General features: G+C 37.9%; 1 protein-coding gene across 1 annotated transcript in view; it reads left to right on the top strand.

The window, feature by feature from the left end:
• fgf13a (fibroblast growth factor 13a) overlaps positions 1-22,680 on the top strand; it is a 118,903-nt gene that overhangs the window by 26,505 nt on the left and 69,718 nt on the right. The window lies entirely within an intron of this gene.

Raw genomic sequence — 22,680 nt, 5'->3', positions numbered from 1 at the left:
ACTTCTTGCCACAAAATGCTTTTAATGATGGTGAACAGTACTATTATATTTTTAACCATGTAAAGTGTGTTCGGCAACCAGACACTATTTTTAACTTTTTGATATTATTTAGATTAAAACAACAATAAATGCTAGTAAATCTTCTGGAGCATTTACTGTGTTTGTAATGAATGACTGCGCACAAGGAAGAATTTCTCCTTCATCCTTGTCTATGCTGACCTCTATGTTGCATCCCACACACCCACTGTGGTATTGTGTATATGTTCACACATGCATTACTGGTATCAGTCTCAGTTTTACATGATGAAAAGACGGTGATTTCCATCAGTAATTTCTGCATCACATCCTCCCTTCTGCACACTCAACACAGTCACTTCCACATGAACCCCACCGTCTCATTTCCAGTAATGAGATCACATAACCAGGCAAAAGTCTCCCGATGTGATCCACATGTAGCACTTATGTCACAGTACTACAGAGAATTAGGAGCTACTGGACCAGTTCTAAGTTTGGAGGACTGGTACTGTAATTAAAATCAGAAACTAAAGGATTTCCACTCAGGACAAATAAAGTATTCTTGTATTGTATCTCGAAACTGTACAACTAACAATTAGTTCAACACACAAAAAATACAGTATTTTCACACAAAATGTTAAGTTTGCTATCTGTAGCACCTTTGTTTATGAACTTCAAGTTCACTTTGTTAATTTATTTCAACAAAAATTCTTGTTTAAACTTCTAGTTAGAAATTCCTGTTTAGGACCTGTCTTTGAGTTTGATTTAGTCTTTAATAACATTGGATTTAGTTTATTTAACCTTGAATTTCACCCTTTTTAAAAAGGTCTCTGTTACCTCAAATGAATGATTCTTTTACTACAAACCCTTTGCATTTTGGGTATAATAAAATTTAAATGTACCACAGTAAAGTTACCAGCTTTAAGATGACCTGACCCTTATTATTTATTGTTCATAATCAAGTCCAAACTTATAATGAGTTTCCTTGTCTTTGTTTCTACGTACACCTGTCTGTGTGCTTCTTCCATCTTGGGATGGTGATTACCTAAAAGACACCTCACATCATCTCTTCTGAATGTCCTGAGGATTGTGGGGTTGTAAGTCAGCAAGTCAGCAGCAGAAAAAGTAACGGAAAACCTCTGCTGTTCACTTTACAGACTGAAAGTTACACATTGCAGATCTTCACTCTTTTTCCCAACCTTTCCAGTGAAAGTTACAGTGATCGATTTTAAAAAGCTGGCAGGAAAGCACACATCGAACATACTGTAATGACTACTTACGACCCTTATAGTTTTTTGATGTATCCTAGTAATCAGAGGTTCATGGAAGAGTTCAGTTAAGGGAATTGTGCTTGACCAGAGGTGCTTTATGCACTGAGCTACTGTCCCTGAGGGCTTCATGGCCTCAAGCCATAATGGAGTGTTTGTGGTTGGGTCACATGAAGGACAAAAGCTAATCCAGTGTGCGTTAGATTAAAATCTGATAGACTGTGGGGAGAGCACCACTTGTAAGTCCGTGAGAATGATGAGTACAGTTGTAAGCTCCTCCACGCTGCTGCCAACGATGACATGTTCCTGTTTACCAGCTTATTGCTCTGACATTAATAAGAACTGTGACACACATGACAGAAGAGAGGCAAGATTTAATACTTAAAAATGAAATAAAATGGCAATAAAATAAAATTAAATGAATGTTACAGTTTGATCAAAATGTGTGATTTTAAAAATACAGATTTGTCTTCTGTCAGTCATGTTTAAGGATGGAAATATGTAAACCATCTCTAATTCTGCTCATGGGATTCAGTTTGCTTGTTTTGAATACTACTCAGCTTGGATTGTACAGTGGTGCACAGCTAGACTATTTTGGTTTGGCTGGAGAGGAAAATTAAATAAACACAACAAACAGATTGTGTTGAAAAATGAAAATGCAGCAATCATAATATCCCACAGCCGAAGATGATTCATCAGATGTCTTGCTGTGTCCAAGCAACAGTTAGGAGTTGCCAATAATTTTAATTTTCTATGATAAAAGATCAAGAAAAGTAGCACAGTCTCACATCTAACAACATAAAGGAAATTACATGCTTGACACCAGAAAATGGCAATTTATTAACTTTTTATTTGCATTTTTCTCATAGTATTTAGATGAGGTTTTTCACATGATGAAACAAATTTAAATGTTTTGTTTAATATTTTATGCTGATTTGTATTGCTTATTAAAGAGAATAAAGGAGAAAGAAAAATAGAAAGCATGGCGATATAAAAATAGGCATTTAAGCTAATGACTTCCCGTCATCTGCATAATGTGTCATTGATGAGGTCAAATTCTGGCTGTGATTCATAATGAGAACTTTGGCTTGTGATCATCACATGTGATATGAGCAGTGCTGCAAGATTTTAAATGATGCACTCCTGATATATGTTTTATTCTGTAATTCTATGAAGTACTGGGGATATTGAGTTTATTCATAGAATCACTTCATCTCACTTGAATAGGACATCTGGCTCTGTAGAAATGCAACCAAGAGGAAATGGATTATGCATCAAGAATTAAGTGTCATTTCCACTGCTCCAGTACAGCACTGTGGCATTTGTTTCCAGTGTTTTGCCTGGTTTTCCTAAAGGAAATGGTTAGTACAGACCTAAAGATCTCATTATCTCCACCAAAAGGTTGCCTAAATACCTTTCATTATTACAGGAATTTATAGCGACTTGTGACCTTGTCCACACATAGAGGGGTATCTCACAAAATGAAGATATTTGGCCTGTCATCTACACAAAAGTGCAGCTTTACAGCATTAAAAACAATTCTTTCAAAAACCTACAACCAAAGAGAAGATTTACAAATACTCTGCATCTGTATGTGGACATACATCAGGTCAGGGATCACCAACACTGGTCCCCAAGAGCTGCCATGCTGCATGGTTTAGTGTTTCCCTGGTACAACACACTTGAGTCACATGAAAGGTTCTCAGCAGCTTGTTGTCAACTTCTGCACCTGCCTGTTAGGAGCCATTGATTTTGGTCAAGTTTGGCAACCCCTGCATTAGGTTTTAGGTTTCAAAATGTCACTGCCTATAAAAAAAAAAAGCTCTTACATTGCACACGCAGCCTGTGTTTATACTTAGAAACAGCGTGGATGCAATCTTAATGTGCTTAACAGCGTGCATGTGGACTCAAGTTTTTTTTCTTTTTATCTAGACAGAGAGGGGAGGAACAAAAACCTGTACATGTGTACATGCTCTAAAACTTAAGGATGTTTTTGTCAATACAGGGCCATCTATGCTTGTAAAGAAAAAGCTCATTTTCTGTTCATAAAGTTGAAATACAGTAGATGCAACAGCTGGCAGGTGATAATATTTCAAATGAAAGAACAAGGTGAAGGATCATGGTGAAACCAATGTGATGTGCTACTATTAAAAAAGGTCAGTGGGAAAAGCATACATCATATGCACTTAACCTTCCGATCAGATAGTCATACTGAGTGGCAACCTGAGGCCATTATATTTATTTGATTCCCTTGAGAAGAATGGTAGTTCCCCTCTGGAGACAACCAGTTAAATGGTTTGTGTTACTTTGTGACTTTGCTGCTAGTTTGAATCCAAGGTCAACCCTTAAACTACAAATGCTGAGGCAGTGCCTGCATTTTCTGTGTTCCAACAAAGAAAAAAAGCATAGAAAAATAAAAAAAATAAATAAATGAATAAACAGTTTTTGTGAAAGGGGTCTGGAGACTTTGTAGAGGACAATAAAATGGCCTCACTTGTCTGTCCGGTAGGACAGTCTGATGAGAAGGCAAAGCAGATTCACTTATAATGATACTGATGTATTTAAGTGTGTCTTTTGATAGGCAGCTAAAATAGAAATAAGAAAAACAAAATATTACTTCTCACATCGTCTGTGGCATATTGCTCCCATGGTTGCACTCTTGCCTTTTTCGCCAAACATCTTCTAGAGGCCATTCACATGCATACTTTGTGTTGGAACATGAATGTCCAACACCTTTCAAGGACAGTAATATATTCTTTAAAAAATATCCTTTAAAAATATCCTGCTGCTACTGCTCTGTGTAACTTTGTTCCAACTAAAGCCGAGCATATCACTTTGTAGTGATTAAATCAAAGCCTCTTTTTTTTGCTGCTGCAAATAGCCTTTTGCTACATATATACATCCATGAAATATTTAGTATGGTTGACAAGGATTCCTTCTGCAGAGGAGTGAGGAGTAGCAGACAAGTCTTTACTTGAGGAGTGTTTGCTAAAGTGATTTCTAAGATTTTTTTTCCTCAGAATGAGTAAAGCAGTCAGAAGACAAATACAGAACATGACTCCAGCTCTAACTAACTCCCCCGTTATCCCCACTACCTTTAAATGCTAAATGGCAGCATTTAGAAACTAATCATTTGGAACTGTAACTGGCAGGTGAAGCCCACAATGTGTAGGGTGCTGCTACAATGCAGCAATAAATGCTAAATTGATCCAATTGTTCCTCATTACGTAAGTATTGACCACACTAATAGCCCATATCCCTATAGGGAAAAACTGCCTGATGTGATCGATTTACTGTATGTTACACTGCATGCCTTACATGGTTTTCTCCTCCTGCAATTCTGTCTAATCTGTTCTTCCAAGCTGTGGTGGTTGTCATGGCAATTATCTTAACCTCTGCAAAGCAGTTTGTTGTTTTGTGGCCTTGGAGTCTGCACAGTAACATTGGCTGTTTAAATATACACTAACACTTAAACAGCAGAAATAGGGAAATAACACTGTAATCTCCCTATGCAGAAGGAAGAAGTGTAAACACGAGGATGGTACTTTATTTGATTCATTTCAAATGTCCATTCATGCATCACCAATCTATCAATGAGAGTATACATGAATGAAATCAGTTTATTCTGGAAGCAGTGTGGGCTTCCTTTTCACTCAGCCCCCTCAGCTAGCAGTGTGGACTGTTCTGGAAAAGTGTCAGGGTAACAAATGGTGTACAGTTGCAGAATCATTTGCAAACTGAGATTGCCATCAGCCGCTGGACTCTCATCATTCCTCTTCGTGGCTGTTATTTAATCTCACACTGATATCAAGAAATATTTTGGCATCTTTTGTCTTGTGTTGAAAATAATTGCTGGTGTTTGTAGCTACATTTACAAATATTGTTGGTTTCTTTTTCATATCATCACCTGGTATTTATAGATACTGCTCAAAAACTTCAAGCACAAATCATGTTTGCTGCACTATTCATAACTCCGGCCAGCCTTTAGAAACATGAGTAGACCAACTGCAGTTAAAAACAGGATTTATCACCAGCCTGGTGATATGAAGACATTAGCTTGCACTGGGAAATGAGTTAGATGAAAAAACGCATCTTTGAAAAGTTGATTTGGCTTTCAATGTCCACAGAGATTAGTTTGATTGAGATTCAGCTATATTCAGGGCGAGAGAAATCGAATCCATGCAACCGCTACATTGTAACTTATACGACTTCAGGTGCTGTTGCTAATCTTTCCAGGCCCCAAAACAAGAAGCCTTCCGAGTCCTGGTGTAGCCCATGCCTTTATACGTCAAGTGCTATTAAGGTGGCATGGATGTCATGGGGATTTGATAATGTGCTTAAGTATGAAAGATAGAGTTGAGGTTTTTGCATTTGTGCCTCTCACCAACATTTTATTACAAAGTTACTAAAGTGAAACACTTTTATAATGCAGAATATACAATAAGATTACATGTTTCTACAGTCTGTAAATATTAGTGACAATAACACAATAAAGAAAGTCTCTTGATTTTTGTAATGCATGTCTGGTAAAACCATTTATCCTGTAAACTATGTTTGGTGGTCACTATGACACCAGTTAATTAAAAAAAGAATAAAAAAAACCCAGAAAATATATTAATACAATGATTTCACAGCAGTTTTTCTTATCACACAGTTTGATAAGTACCTGAAGCTGAACAGTGACTGAGGTCATTATAGTTTAATACCCTGCAGACATAAAAAATTGCTTCTTTAAGCACTATTGGACTCAGCCTTTGCTATAAGTGTTTGAATGTTGGTAATCCCTGGAGAAATGCTGCAAGTAAAACCCCAGCCCCCTGGATTGTCACCTGTTGCCAGTAGAAGTCCTTATAAATACCAGAAAGGGTATAGATTTTCTTTTGCCACTTGTTGTGTATGATGTTGGGTGTCAGTGTATGGTGAGTGTGGGTGGTTTGATAACGCTGAGTAAAGCAGCTGTCTTAAGCAGTTCCTGTGTAATTGTAATCCCTCTGATCAGCCTCTCTGTAAACACCAGATAGTAAACCTAGCCTGCAGCTTGAGCAGTGGAATCACATGCACACTGTTTCACTCATGCATAGTAGTGTGTTTATACTATACGATACCTGGATTTACAAAGGCCTACACACATCATACCTCACACAATGCTGCACCCTGGTGCTCTGTGGAACACTCCTTATAGCACTTGTATTTTTAATTACACCCCATCTGCAAGGTTCAAATATTAACACTCCCATCAGTCTCGTGTAGTCTCCCTTTTTTCTATTTTTTCCCTATTTAGTTAACTATTTTGAGTAAATACAATTTTTAAAGAACTCCACTTGGAAACAAAGTAAGAAAGAACTGTATCACTGTATAAATGGTATAAAACCTTGTATTGCACATCTATTCAAGGGAAGGAATAAATTTATTTTGCTGAATCTGTGGCTGAAATAATTTTATCAAGAGTCTTGATGGGAAGATTACACTCTAGTTAAACACAAAAAGGTTAATTGTTTATCTTTCTCTTTTTTTTTTTTAATATATACAAAGTATCCTCTTTTAGACAAAGTAAGGTGGAAGATATTTTTTTAAAATCTCACTCAGACGTCAATTTTTGTTAAATGTGTTTTATCGAAAGCTTCTACTGGGACAACTCATCTCCCCTTTCTCTCATTGTGTTGCATTGAGTGACAGGAGGAAATGCTATCTGGACTTGCATTTCCTCTGTAAGGCAGTTGTGAAAGACACAGAGCTATGTGTCTGCATAAATCATGTCTTGGTGTAGAACGTAAATCGTGATGTTCTTCCTGCTTCCCTGTCCTGGTGCTTTGCCTTGTAATGCTGCAGCATCGACTGATGCCTGCCCCATCTCTGAAACAGACTGACAGCCTGGTAAAGAATCAGATCTGTGCTTTCTTTGAACATTTTCATCCTTTTCAAACATTTGGTTGCTTTACATTAAAACTTTTTCTTCGTAACACTGTACATGGATTGATAATTTGGAGAGCCAATTCATCGGGGGCTATTTGGTCTTTTCTTTTTAAGATTCAGGATTTTTTTTCCCTTTATGCTTGTTGTTTCAAATGAATCACAAAGTGATACAAAGTTATTTTGCATCAAGAGTTAAACTATTTGGAAATAAATGAGGGAGGTTCATATACCATCCACATGTTTTGGCAGTTTGCTGTAGTGAAGAAAAATTAGCCTTGAAAACTTTCGCTTAAGGTAAGACGAGTTGTGGTCAGCCTAACTCACTGGGGACCAACAGAATACTAACAGGATATTACCCTTGCACACAGGAAGACCAGAATGCATTATCTCATTGCTTACACATGAGGATGGTTATGCTTATGCTTAAAAGTGAAATATGAACCATTGTTTGTGCTTCATTCAGTGGTAAATCATTTTTCGATTTTTTTTTCTGTCTTAAATCAAGCTTGCCTTGCTTGTATAGTATTTACAGGCTTTTTAGGCTGTAAACTAAATCTGTTTGTAACAGGATGCTAACAGATGACTTCAAGTTACAGGTCATGGCTTTTTAAAATCAGGATTAGGGTTTTATATACATGTAGATTAATTCTTAGAGATATAGACACACACTTTTGGACATAGGAGTCAGTGGCATCTCTCTATATATAGCAAATGGTAACATCTTCGAGAGGAGTTGTTTATTATGAAATAAACAATGTTCACATATAATCTTTTCCACATAAACTAAGCCATGACATCATCTGCAGTGAGAGGACCAGCGTCCTTAAAGAAAGGTCAAAGTAGCAAAGTATATTAACTGACACTTTCAGATCAGTGTCAGAAAATCTGATGAGACACTGGGATTTGTGAGTTTGTTTTTAGCCTTTTATCTGACTTGACAGGGAATCATTATTTAGAACATAAATTTGGTTTCAGGACTTTTTTTTCCACCCATGCACATTCCCTTGTATCTCTATGTCTCTGTTTGTTTTGTAACTATGGCAACTAAATACCAAATCCGAGCTTTCAACCAAGCTGTGGTGTATACTGCAAGAAATTCTACCCTGGGCCCTACATTTACTCTGAACTATAAAAACTTCAAGTCTATCAAAGGCAAAAATCACTCTCTACCCCATCTCTGAAAACTAAGATTGAAACGGTAGCTTTTATGTTCCCCACACAATAGAGAACTATATACACGCTAGTGCACACAGTGTCCCGTAGTCTGCTGTATTTTAACCCTAACCATTTTTCTCACCCCAGTCAACAGTTTGTAGTTAAAACTTAATCTAATAGTTGTGTTGCAAAAACACTGGCAGGACTTGACGAAACTGGAGTACTATGATAGCATCGCATGGAATGGCACTGCCCTTCAATTCCCACATTCTGCAAAAAACTTCATTTTGTTCAAAAGAAACACTTGACAAGATTAGCTGTGATGTAGCAACACAAATTGTAAATAACATGACTTTGAGGAAGTGACATGTGGCCCTTATGTTCTTTCAGCTGTAAGTTGCATATTATCTGCTGCTGCAGGTGTCCCGACGAAGTGTTAGAAAAGTATGAACAAACATCCTATACTATGAAGGGACTGAACCTCCTGTTGTTCAGGATAGCTTTTTAACATACATTTTTGTTTTTGGGCTCTTGCTGGTAAATTAAGTGTCACAAAAGATATCGTCAAGGTAACCTTGACAGTGGAGAGGAAGCTTTCTACAGGGCAATAGTGTATTCTAACAAAAAAAACTCCATGCTTTCCTTGTCATGGAGTGACATTGAATATGACTGAACACAGAAGAAAAAGGATAAATAGAGAAAAAATGAAAAGAAAATTCTTAAAAAGAAACGGCACTTTTCATAGACTTCTCAGATGTTTTTATTTTTTGTAACATTTGGTTCAACAGGTTAGCATTTAGTTAAACTTTACTGTCAGATTGTCTTTGGATAAAAACAAGATGCATTTGTGCCATCCATTGTAGAGTTCCATAGCATTGTCTGGATGATGGCTAAAACCTTATTCCCTGAAATGTGCCCATTTAAAGTCCTGATTACATCCACATGTCCTAAAACACAGAGGTTTGGTCAGGCTTCTAACCGGTCCCAGATGTGTATCTTCTTTTTTTTTTTTTTTTTTTCTACAAAAGCCAGCCTGTATTCACTCTGCTGGAGCTTAGGGAATGCACTGCAAATCAGCAAGATGATATGAAAACGGTAGCAGAATGTAAGAGAGAGATTAAAATGTATACATTCCTACATTATGCAACTAAGAGCAGAATACTCTACACAGCTTGATTTGATTATTGCTTACAAAGAAAATGACCCTATGTGAGTTAAAGAGATCAGAAAATGTTCATATGGCAGTATCTTATTCAGAGTAAAGTCCTAATCAGAGTTTATATTGGAATATTGCTGAAAATGTATGTGTACTTGATGGAAAAGGGCTTTTTTTGGTTCCAGTTTAGTCTGTTCTGTAAGTTAGAGAGCTAAATGCAGTCGGTACTGTCCTGCTTTCCTTCTTCGCATTGATATTGTTATTTTTTCTTCAAACATTCTTCTGCTTTAGTTTCGTCATATAGCTTAACAAATGTCTAGATTTGTCCCAACTTGACAAAAGCAAAACAGCTAAATGATTTTGTCCCTCTCAAAATGCATTATGAGGAAACTGAGCCATCAAACGCTAATCCCGTATATTTGATGATTCAGATAGAGCTGGTGTTAGCTGCCCCTAAATCTCCTTTCTCTGAGTGTCTGGATTTGAATCCTCTATGTAATCCTGCATCAAGGCCAAGCTAGTTGAGACTCTTAGGTCAATTGGAATTGACAGTAAGTTCATCACTTGGAGATAGAGCAGAAGGGTTTGCCATAATACCATACCAAATGCTCATTCTATTCCTGATTTAATGTCTGATTTTAATATTTATAGAGCTATCATTCCATCCTTTAAGATCTTTATTGAGGCTTGCGTTTCTTCTTGTTTTCCTCTTCATCGAAATTAGTATCAATAAATTCCTAAACCAGATCTGCAGGACATTGTTACTCAATCACGTTTATTTATTTACTTTCTACATTGCGAAGTGAGGGTTGGGGGGAAGCTGAAGCCTTTTCCAGCAAATGGCAGGCAAGAGGCACCATATAGCCCGGACAGGTTGCTAGCCTAGTGCAGATCATGTTAATTATTCTTTTTTTTTCTCATTAATTTAAATGTATTTTAACAACTAAAGTCTCGCTATGGACTGGCAACCTGTCCAGAGTGTACCCTGCCTCTCGCCCGAAGGCTGCTGGGATGGGCTCCAGCTTCCCCTCGACCCTTCATCGGAGTAAGCAGTTTCAGAAAATAAATGAATGAATGACACCTAAAGTCATACCTCAGTTTATAACTGTGTTTTAAAGTAAAATATGAAATCTTTTTCTCAATTTTCTGTTTTATCATAATAAAGAATCCAAGTATAACTGAAAGGGTGACATTATAATGTTTATTCTACTGTAATTGCTCTAATTAAAAAAAAAAAAAAGTCAATTAAAAAAATTATGCCTTTTGCCATCATCTCAGCATCAACAAACGCAACATGAAAGAACCAGGTTAGATTGTGTGCACAGGTGCAGAAATAACATCACACACAGGACAACAAGAATGTTTATCTTACAGTAATCTATCATTAATGAAAAACTTGAAGACTATGCTGTGTTTGTAGATGCAAACACTGAGCCAAATCTCTGCAGAACTGAGACTCACAACAACAGCATTTTAAGGTCAATTCCCTTTTCTCCTCTCCACCTTTTACATGTTCATCCTCTTAACTGTGTACATGCCTTCACTCCTCAACATGTTTCCTCTCCACCCACTCTCCCTCTGCTGCCTTTCCTTCTATAACAACGAGAAAGTCTGTAAATGTGCATTAATAAACTAAAGTGTAAGTAGCTTTGATGCCCATCTGGGATCTGATCTGGCTGGCAGAGAAAGATGCTGCACTCCATATGTCCTTGGCTGAAAAGCTTGGACCATTCACTTTTTTTCTTTTTTCTTTTTTCCTTTTTTGATTAAGTGATTAATGGAAAGGCTTTATAAAACCTGCGAGGGCTTAGTGATGATATAAATATAAGGTGCTCATATATAACAAAGAACTAGTCTGGATTTGTTAAATAATGAGTCTATACAGAGTTCTTACATTTCTTAAGTATCCTTTAAGATTGTTTTCAGTTGTTCCAAAACCGATACTGTAAGTTCTTATTAGTTATAAGAAAAAAACTTGAAGAACTTGCTAAAAACTTGAAGAAAAAATAGTGATGCTCCATATGAAATTGTAGTGGGTAAAAGCAGAATGGACCCATTAACTTAGTCATGCATACACTGAGCACAAAGTGCATGAAGGCTTATGAGCCAACAGAGGATGGGGACTCATTGAGGATAGCATAGCTAGCAGAAGGTATACTGTTTCAGTTATGTAATGTTACCTCTTCTGAGAAGAAGAAAAAACACATTGAGTGGGTTTTGATAACTATTTAAACAGTTTTCAGATGAACATTGATGCTGTTCATCATTTGTTACCATGGAGTCGCTGTGTTCTGAGCTTCATTTCTGAGAATCACATTCACTTTTGTTCTGAAACTCTAGATGAAAACATTCCAATTGTAGGAATCATTATCTGTCAGTGTTTGTGTGTGTGTGTGTGTGTGTGTTAGTTTAGGTGTGGATTCTGAGCATTTTAAGGATACCCCACCATTACAATAGCACATACAGGTGAGTGATTTGTTTCTTGTACAAACTTTAAAGAAGTTTCTATAAACTAGTACCATAGATCATCCTCCCTTTTCGCTCTCTTGCTGAAGGTTGCGTGCTGTTAGCCCATTTATGTGTATGCTGTGTTTAAATTAGCAGGATTTGATGACAGCACCTGTTGGAGGGAAATCAAAGAATAAATGAATAACTTGACACCATTAGAAAAAAACAAACATCTAGATTTGTGAAAGCCTGACTGCAGAAAATTGAATTATTTGCTCTGACTTAGTTAGACTGAATCTATAAATTCAATGGATTTAATCTGGTTTTGGCGAAGGTAACTAAGAGACAACCCATTTCACAGCAAACAAGCATTAAAAAAGTAAGAACCAAGAAGCAAAGTTAACCCTGCCAGTGTTGTGAAGAGACATACAGTACAGAACATGTGAGTCCAGTCTGAATCAATGCATACATGAGATCAATGATGCCAGCATAGGACTGTTCTCACTGTAGAAAAAAAATCAAACAAAAAACAAATCTAACATAACAACCTTTTAGTAAACCTTTTCAAAACCCAGCAGTGTTGGTTGCATTCAGTTTGTTATATTGTGGAGTAGTTTGTTGACCGTGTGCTAATCTTATTAAGCATGCAAATTTATGACTGAAGAACTGCACATTGGAAAACATGCTGTCATAAACAAGCAATCTACAGCATGATGGAAAAGCAACACAATCTATGCTTGGAAGTGTTTTGTGTTCCATTTAACACTGTTCATACAGATGGCATGAAAAGAACACATGAATCATCTGTGACAGAAAGGGATTTGACACATATATCTCTAAAACTACTTGGTGTCACTTACTGCTCAGGATTTTTATTTTATTATTATTATTTTTTTATCCTATTACACTGAACCTGATCCCACAATGTTTTAGTCTCCCAAAACTCGAAGGCCAAATTATCAGCAGGCAATAGAAAGTCTACTTTACATGCTTTATAATCCTATTTGCTCTTGCCAGCTGTAATTTGCAGTGAGAGATCCTTAGCATTAATCTGTTTTAGAGAAAGTAATTTTTTTTCTTATCCCTTGCTTTTAACAAGATAAAATAATTTGAATCCATGACCGGGAAGGGGGTTATTTACCATTTACATGTAAACACATGCTATTATATCTGTGTTGTGGTAAACATTCAGTACTCCTGCATGACTTAAAAACAAAACAACACAAAACATGACATTCACATGTTTTTTCCTATGTGTTACAGCAACTTAATATGTTTAATTTTTTTGTAGTTTAAATATGTACAGTGTAAGTTTACAACCTTAAAACTCCACGTTCCTGGCCCAGCTGATGTCCCAGTGACGTTTACTATGCATCTCTGAATCTGTCTCTGGAAAACCACCGGATAGATACTAGATAGCCAAAATAAAGAAGTTTCGTAATGATACTGTAACTGTAGAGTGCGTGTGGGAAAAAAGTATTGATCAAGTTAGAAAAAATAACATTTGTCATTCAAAAATGGTAGAGGTTTTTCATGGATCATGACTTTTGGAGTCTGATGTAATGGCTTTCGACTGGATGATATTATCTAAATTTATTTAGGGATCATTAAACCAGTAAGCAGTAAGTAAAAGACTTTTCAGTCATGCAACATATGTTTTAAGTTTTTGCTTCAGCAAGGAGGAATTTATGTAGTTTTACTTAGAACTAGAGATATGGATATTTATCAGCTTACCAATATTATTGAGTCATATTGGCTTTAAAATGCAATACTGAAAATGATCAGTATTTTTTTTTTTTTTTATTTTCTATTGGCCCAACTTTTACACAAAATGTATTTACTATATATCAAACTCTTCAGCTATGTCTTCTTTAATTCAAAATGACAAAATATAGGAGTTATCACATATAGTGTACATTGTGCATTCTGCTTGTTAATACTGATTTCATATTAGTATGAAAAATTTAGTAATAAAGTACTAAAAAGTATTTCATTTACCCAACTACAAATGGCTTTGTAAAGCAACTAGTGCAAGGGCTTAGAAATTAAAAAAAAGTGTGGATTCACTACAATTCCGTATGTTTAGACCAGGGATCGGCAACCCAAAATGTTGAAAGAGCCATATTGGACCAAAAAAACAAAAAACAAATTTGTCTGGAGCCGCAAAAAATTAAAAGCCTTATATAAGCCTTATCATGAAGGTAACACATGCTTTATGTATCTTTATGTATCTATATTAGCTATATTAGCCTACTATCAAAAAGTTGGCTACAAATACATAATGAGCCTTAATGATAAAATGTTTATTTTCCCCGCTGCGCATCCTGTAGAGAATGACGCACCACGTTACTACTCTGTTGTACTATGCCGCCACGTTTAACTTCATTACAGTATTAATGAATTATGTTTCGTTGCATTGATCAAATTAAAACAATGCAATAAAGAAATTTGATTTTTTATGTCATTTTTATTTTTAAGAATTCGAAAAAAACAACAAAATGGAACGTGCATAACGCGCCCCTTATTTGGGTAACAAACAGAGCGCAATAAAATGCAGCCTGCATTTATAAAAAAATGAACCAGCAGCCTTTTAAAAAAAGGCAAAGTATATCAAATCAAATGAATACAGTTTGATTTCTGTCAAGCAAGTCAGTGCAAGGGTAAAACGCAGCAGCAACTTCTTCTCATTAGACACGCAACCAACGCAGCTATCCTCCGACCTGGACACCATTACCAAGTGTCATTACAGATATATACTGACAAAAATCCGAAATAATTTTATAAAAACATCCACTTTGTTACTCAGTCTGTGTCTATGAAGGATTATCTTCTTACCCGTTTAATGTGACTTCTGTTGTCGGACATCACTGGTCGGCTTCTCAACATTGGGCATGTAAGATGTAACTTGTGCTGAATTAATGTCCTTGATTTGCTGATCGGTAATGTTGCCGCCATTTTAATGGTCCTTTCCTTCACTGTCTTAGCGGAGAGGGGCATGTCTTTGATTTACTGTATTATCTCAGTTTTGTTTTTGAAGTCTGGAAATACGTGTTCAGATATGTTGATGACGGACTCCTTCATGTATTACCATCTGTGAACAGTTTTCCACAGTTTCCCAGTTTTATTGTCTCCCGGGTTGCAACAAAACTTGCAGCAGTTGTGGAGTTTGGAGATGCAATCCACTTAAATCTATTTTTGCGCTTCTCGAATTTCTCCAGAAGTAATGCAATCGCACATGCTTTCCCTGGAAATGTCTTTCCACATTACTCTTTTTGTTATTTGACAAGTTCTCGCTACAGAGCAAACATTCAGGCAATCCTTGCGCATTGGCAATGAATACAAATGCAGTCCAAGAAACGTTGAATCCTCAGTTCTCCTCGGTTATTTTTCTCTTTGGGATCCATGTCCCATCACACAGCCGGCCGGTTTTGTTTACAACAAACACCTGCCTGGCATCCCGCGCTGCTGATAGATAGGCTACGTGTGTCGCAGACTATGACGCAAATCTTCCTTGACAGAAATGTTAAAATTTAATATTTATTCTACACATTTTTACAGCGCTGGAAAACGTTAAGAATGTTTGTGTCATGTTTGTCCTCCTACAGAACTATATGAAAACAAAAATATATATCCCTCCCCCATCTTTTTCCATTTTTTAAACATTTTTGAAAAAGCTCCAGGGAGCCACTAGGGCAGCGCTAAAGAGCCACGGGTTGCCAACCCCTGGTTTAGACACATGGCGAAAGGTCAGAAACCAATAAAATCTCTTTACTTTGCTTTGCTCTTGTACAAATGAAATATGAAAATATTAATCTTCAAATATACAACATTATTGTGGATTAACAGAGTATTTGGGATTTATTGGTTTTTTGTTTTTTTTTTTATATTGGGCTCATAATTTCATTTATAAAAGTAACAAACTAGGGGCATCTCAGATATCAACATATTATTCTGACAAGCATTATATAATCATCTAAAGTTTTTGACATTTTGTTTAGATCTTGTTGTTTAGGCATTGAAACTATAATAAGAGTGATTTAGTGCTTGAATCACATATAGTGTTCCCACCCCTGACTCACCCACCGCCATCAAAGACACATGGTAGTTTCCCTCCGCCTCCGGGTGGGGGGACGGGTCCTGACTGTTGTCTGTGCTTATGCGCTGAACAACAGTTCAGCGTACCCACCCTTTCTGGAGTCCTTGGAGGGAGTGCTGGAGGGTGCTCCTTCTGGGGACTCCATTGTTCTGCTGGGGGACTTCATCACATGGGCAATGACAGCGAGACCTGGAGGGGAGTGATTGGGAGGCATGGTCCCCCCCCCCCCCCCCCCCCCCCCCCCCTGAATCCAAATGGTGTTTTGTTATTGGACTTCTGTGCTCGTCATGGATTGTCCATAACGAACACCATGTTCCAACATCAGAGTGTCCATATGTACACCTGGCATCAGGATTCCCTGGGCCGCAGTTTGATGATCGATTTTGTAGTCGTATCGTCGGACCTGCGGCCACATGCCTTGGACACTCGAGTGAAGAGAGGGGCGGAGCTGTCAACTGATCACCACCTGGTGGTGAGTTGGCTCAGATGGTGGGGGAGGAAGCCGGTCAGATCTGGCAGGCCCAAACGTGTTGTGAGGGTCTGCTGGGAACGTCTGGCTGAGTCCCCTGTCAGAGCGAGCTTCAACTCCCACCTTCAGCAGAGCTTCGAACATGTCCCGAGTGAGGCAGGGGACATTGAGTCCAAATGGGCTGTGTTCCGTGCCTCTATTGCTGAGGCGGCCAGCCGGAGCTGTGGCCGTAGGGTCGTTGGTGCCTGTCGTGGTGGTAATCGTGGTGGATGAGATCCGCCCGAGATCTCGTATACAGGCGGCTGAAATGAGTTTCCTCCGCAGGGTGGCCGGGCTCTCCCTTAGAGATAGGGTGAGGAGCTCGGTCATCCGGGAGGGTCTCAGAGTAGAGCCGCTGCTCCTCCGCATCGAGAGGAACCAGTTGAGGTGGCTCGGGCATCTGGTCAGGATGCCTCCTGGACGCCTCCCTGGTGAGGTGTTCCAGGCACGTCCCTCTGGGAGGAGACCCCGGGGAAGACCCAGGACACGCTGGAGGGATTATATCTCTCGGCTGGCCTGGGAACGCCTCGGGATCCCCCCCGCAGAGACGGCAAATGTGGCTGGGGAGAGGGAAGTCTGGGCTTCCCTGGTTAGGCTGCTGCCCCGCGACCCGACCCCAGATAAGCAGCTGAAGATGAAGATGAAGATGAAGTTGGAAGAAAGATTTTGGTTTAAATAAATATTGAAAAGGAGAATATTTAAAACAAGTGGTGTACAAAAGATCAACTAAGTACAAACACTACATGACAAACCTGTGGTTCCAGAGGAAAGGAGCTTGAAATAAAAAGGTTTTGTAGATTTGAATACTAAATTTCATTCTAAAAGTGGAGAGTCTCTATGAGATTGGATGATTGGGAACATTAAGACCTTTCAGATAAGACAGAGCTTGACTTTTATGTTTATTTTCTTATGTACTTTATGTAAAGCACAGTGATCCTTATCTTACCTATTTACTTACTCATGTTTTTAGAAGGATTCTTTAATCTTATTTTAAAATGTACAGGTAGCAAGTGTAGAGGAGAAAAGATAAATGTATTCTTTCCTAGCTGTACCACTACTCAGTACTCTGTTCACAGCCTCTTACTATAATACTATAATACTATAAATACTATCAGACAGAATAGAACAGAACATAAAAGACATTGCCGCAGTTCCTCCGATTTGATAAATGCATGGACCGTCCATTTGGGAAAGGACGTTTCTGAATTGGGTAATATTAGTCGACTGAGAAACAGTTGTCCTGGGACTTGTTTAATAAGAGACTTAGAGGTAAAATGCTACTCAGATAAGATTAGGGGGGACCTCAGTTTTGCCTGAATTCAGAATTAAAAAGTGCTGGTTATGCAGCCTATAATGTATCTAAATTCAAGCCTTTAATTTCTATAATTACTTATTTTGCTCAGGTTTAATAGGTAAATAATGCAGGGTGTCATCAGGACAGCAATGTATGTCTTACTTTCTGTAATATTTCTACAGGGATGCATGTAAAGATAAAACAGAACTGGTACAACTTCTGTCATTACGTCATTTGTACATGCTATACCTGCTCTGAAAGTCAGCTCCATATGCCTGACTACCCCAATGTTGCAAAAACATCTAAAAACTTACTATATGTTACATTTGGTCTTAATTTTACTTTAAATTCCTTTCTCAGTTATGCATTAGATCAACTGACCCCTGCTTCAGTCTGTGTTTCACATTGGTATTAGACACACTGGATGAGAGATGAAATGAGGACATAGCCTATACTGCTTCATCTCTAGATTAAAAAACGTGAATGAAATATGGCAAACTGCCCTCTGAGACAGATTCATAGCTTCCTTACATACTGTGTGGTGGCGTAAATTGTTTTAGCAGATAGAGTAAGACTGAAGCCATAATCTAATTGTGTTGCATTTGAGTAATTGCCAGAAATAGTAGAAACTGTTTCCCTCTTCTCTTTTATTGATCAGGCTGTATTTATACTAATGGCATTAGCCTCTCCATAAATTTTAATGAATCAATGGAAAATACAGAAATAATAATACAAACAAACAAACAACAACAAAAAAAAAAAAAACATGCAATTTTACAGTTATTTAATACTACAATCTCAAGAATCATTAAATTAAGTGTAATACTCAACATTAAAACATTGTAAAAATCATAGATAAAGAGCAACCTGAACTAAAGGGTTTTTTTTTTTTTGGCATTACATCAGATTTAATTCGATTAACATTGCTTTGGGTACACATCACAGACTGATAATTTCACCTCGTATGGTCTATGCTACTAAAATAACATGAAAAAGGAAGAGAGGAAGCAGAAGGTGAGGGAGAAGACGATAAAACAAGGTTGTGAAAAACAATGAGGTAAGAGGGATAACAGAGCAGGAATAAAAATGCAAACTCATTCTGCGTTTCAGAGAAAACCTCAAGTTCAACTCGGCTTACTTTCTCTGTTGCCTGCAAGGTGACTTGCTGCCAAAATAAAACTATTCTTTCTTGAGATGGAGCCATCCTGAAAGGAAGACATCCCAGAAGACAATGTGCTAGTTTCTGTTCCTTGTAAATCCACATTGAGGCCAGGCTATTTTTGAGACAAAAACCTCAGGCTACAGACCTGTTTCTGTGCTTAATTTTGATTCTAAATTTATGAATATGCCACTTGTCAAACTATGATGGTTGTGCTCCACCTTCTCAATGGATACTATAAATACCATGACTTGAGTAAATTGTGCAAATTGCATCTTTGATGTATGGGAGTGTGGTTCATTTTGTTGACCTGTTAGCGCTATAGTTGATCACACTTATCCTTGAAGCTCATTTGAGTTGGCTGCCCCTAATGATGCTTTACCACATTAAGTGCCACAGACACATTCCACTTTGGCTTAAGCACAGCATGATCACTGCACATTACGTCCTTTAAACAGTCGACTGCTGCTATATTGTTTTAATTATTTAATTATTTAATGCGGGTTGACTTTTAATTCCAACCCGCATTAAATAAATGAACAACTAACCCAAAGCAAGTCATTTCCTCCCACCGTTTCTCTTTAAGGTGGGATTTATTCCAGTCAGCTGGGCGTGGAAATCTAGTGGAGCCTACTTGAGGTCCAGTGTCATAACACTGCAGACTATAGATCTCCAGCCATCATGGACCTGGGTGACAGCTGGGGAGTCGTCACTCCCATAGAGACTGAGCCAAACCCTGTGATAGAATCTATGCTTCTTTCAGTCCTAAAAGGCACTTTTCATCAAGGCAAGGGCAGGGATGAAAGCTGTAAAAGATGATGGCTATCCCCCTCTCCACCCCCGTTGTTGTCCTCTTAGCCCCACAGTCACTCATTTTTATTGTCTCTGATGAGCTGCCATTCAGTTGGCTCATCAACAAAGGTCAAGAGGAATTTGACATTTGTTGAAGTTTTCCTGAATCTTTTCACATACACTCACAACTCAGTCATGAGCTCAGGGAGGAATACTTCAACAATACGAGGCGGGGATGCTGGCTCAGACGGCTAAATCACAAGTTAGTGGGGTTGTATTAGCATTAAGGTTTTATTCTGTCTTTTGTCTCCCAGTTGGATCTACTATAGGGACTATGGAGGTTTATGAAGTTAAAAAAGGGAGGCCACCATTTCAAAGTTCATCAATTTTATGACCAGACAATGGGTCCCACCTCATTTTTCACGTGCAGCTATGTAGTTGAATTATTAAGTCAGACTGCAACAAAGGTTGTAAAATGCACTCTTACTGACAGTGATCATGCTTGTCAAACTACTCAGCCATGGAAATACACTCTAGGACACATAATTATATAATTAAAAAAATTACAGAATAAAATTAGTGTAGTGTGCTTTCTTTCTTCATTTAGTACAAGAATCTTTCCATTGTATCAGGATTGGGACCTTGTTGTTACAGCATTGTGTGTTTTTAGAACCCACTGGTCACTTAGACACAACCACTGTCTTTTCTGTGATACTTGTTACATGACTGGAATTGTTGCTAAGCTGCATAACGGATGAGCAAATGGATATTGGAAATGAACAAAACAATCTTCAGTCATTTTTAACATATGGCAGGTTTAATAGACTGAGATTAATAAGACCAAAATTAATGTAGTTATTTTTAACACTTTCCACATGTTTTCACATGCACTGTAATCTGACATCATCAGACAAATAAGTAAATTATTTGAGAACCCTGCTGATTCAAGACTGCGTGGTGCTACAAAATCAAAAATACTAAAAAGTCATCTAGCTGCTATTAGGTAGACCGGTAACTAATCAGAGGAATTTAAAATGTTGTTTTATTTTGTTCCTCAACAACATGCTTTGTTTGTTCCATACCAATTAGACAAAAGTGGCAATAGGTCGGTGTGCACAAGGCCAAGCAGTAATCTCTTTTAACATGAAGGGGACCGGTGTTCTGCCAGAGTGAATGAAATGTGAATGCAGAAAGCTCTGTGTTCAATAATCCTAAACCAAAAGACAAAACACACCAGTAGCAAGAAAAAAAACGTGAATTGGATCCATGTGACACTCATTAGATATAATATTGTAATCCTTTTTTTCTGTGTGTTTATGTTTATGTCACAAACCAGAAAAAACACTGTACAGCAAATGTGAAAGGTCAGAGCATGGCTTCCATGTATGTCCTGTTTCTCTTATATTTAGTCCTTTAGAATGTTCTTCTCAGAATAATGTGGTAGCAACTATTCAGGATTTCAAATTCTAGGAAATCCAGACTGAAGCTGACATGCAGGTCAAGTGTTTAATATCATAGCAGCTTAAAAAGAGCTGATATCAAGAAAATCAGGACATTAAGAATAAGTGCATGTCATGGATTTTAAATTAAGTTACGTGTGTACTAGCAACATTATTCATGTTGCTATTCTTTTTTTTTTACCCATGTTGCACATGGGATTTTATAAATAATATCTGGGCAAAATAAGGTAGAGGTTATCATTAATAATCTCCTTATCAATTAAACATGACTCTCAAATCGAAAAAGGGTGATTGCTGATTCGCTTGTAGCAAATCCATCAACAGAAAGAAAATAGGTCAAAGACTGAAGTTAAGCAGGAATTTTGTCCAGAAGAGGACAGATGCAATAGTTTAGCACGCCAGACTGGAGTGCTCTATATATTCAATACAGAGCGACTCAGTCTGAAGTCGCTCCCCTTCATGGAGATTCGCATTGGTCTTAAACTAACCGGCCACTCTGATTGGCTGATCTGAGGAGATTCTTGCCTCCTGCCTTGCATCACCACGTATGCTTCAAAACATTCAAGATGGTGCACGGACGTAGCGGGAGTCTGTTTCTGTTTGCCTTAAATGCTGTTTTAAATGACCAGGAACACAGAGTTGCCAATAACGCAATGTAGCCTCAGGTTTTTACAGCAAAAACAACACAGGTCATTTATGTCTTCTGTACTCCACGCCATGTTTATTTTCTTCTGGCTCTACTGAACACTTCCGGACATTGTAGGCTGCCACTTTACTGACGTCACGTCCGCCATTTTTCTAACTGGTTTACTCTGTGCTTGTTTGTCCCGCCCTAGAAATCCGTTGATGCGAGTGAGTCCCCAGACTCTACGCTGGTACAGCGAGAGAGTCTGCCTTGCCAGGCTACAGATGCAATAGGTCCAGTACACACAGAGAGAAACTGAAACACAGGGATTTTCACAGGATTCCTGTAGAGTGATGCTATATGAAGTCTGTTAATGTCATAATATGCATGATGTCATGATAGTAAATCTGTGTCTCGAGTGTGACCTGGGAGCTTGTGCATGCTTTTGCATCTGCTTATCTACTCATACAGTGAACGAGGTGGGAATGTGATGAATGGAAATGCTAACCTGAAGCTAACATTAGCAGAATGCTTATTTGTATCCACCAACTTTTTTGTTCCCCTACCAGTCACGTTATCACATTGCAACAGCTCCTGGTTCAGTGCCTGCTAAAAGGGTCCATAACACTGATTCTGAACATCAAACCTTTGTTGTTCCCCTTCCTTGACCCTTTCTTGCTGTTATGTTGACAATTTTACTTTTTAGAAAACTGAGTCTATATTTACAAGAGTCCCCACTGTTGTTTTATTGGTTGTTTTTAATTTATGTGATGATGTTATCTTAGTGTTCT

Source organism: Telmatherina bonti (genome assembly GCF_933228915.1).
Source record: "Telmatherina bonti genome assembly, chromosome: 12".
Lineage (NCBI taxonomy): Eukaryota > Metazoa > Chordata > Actinopteri > Atheriniformes > Telmatherinidae > Telmatherina > Telmatherina bonti.
This window is presented reverse-complemented; position numbering and strand designations above follow the sequence as displayed.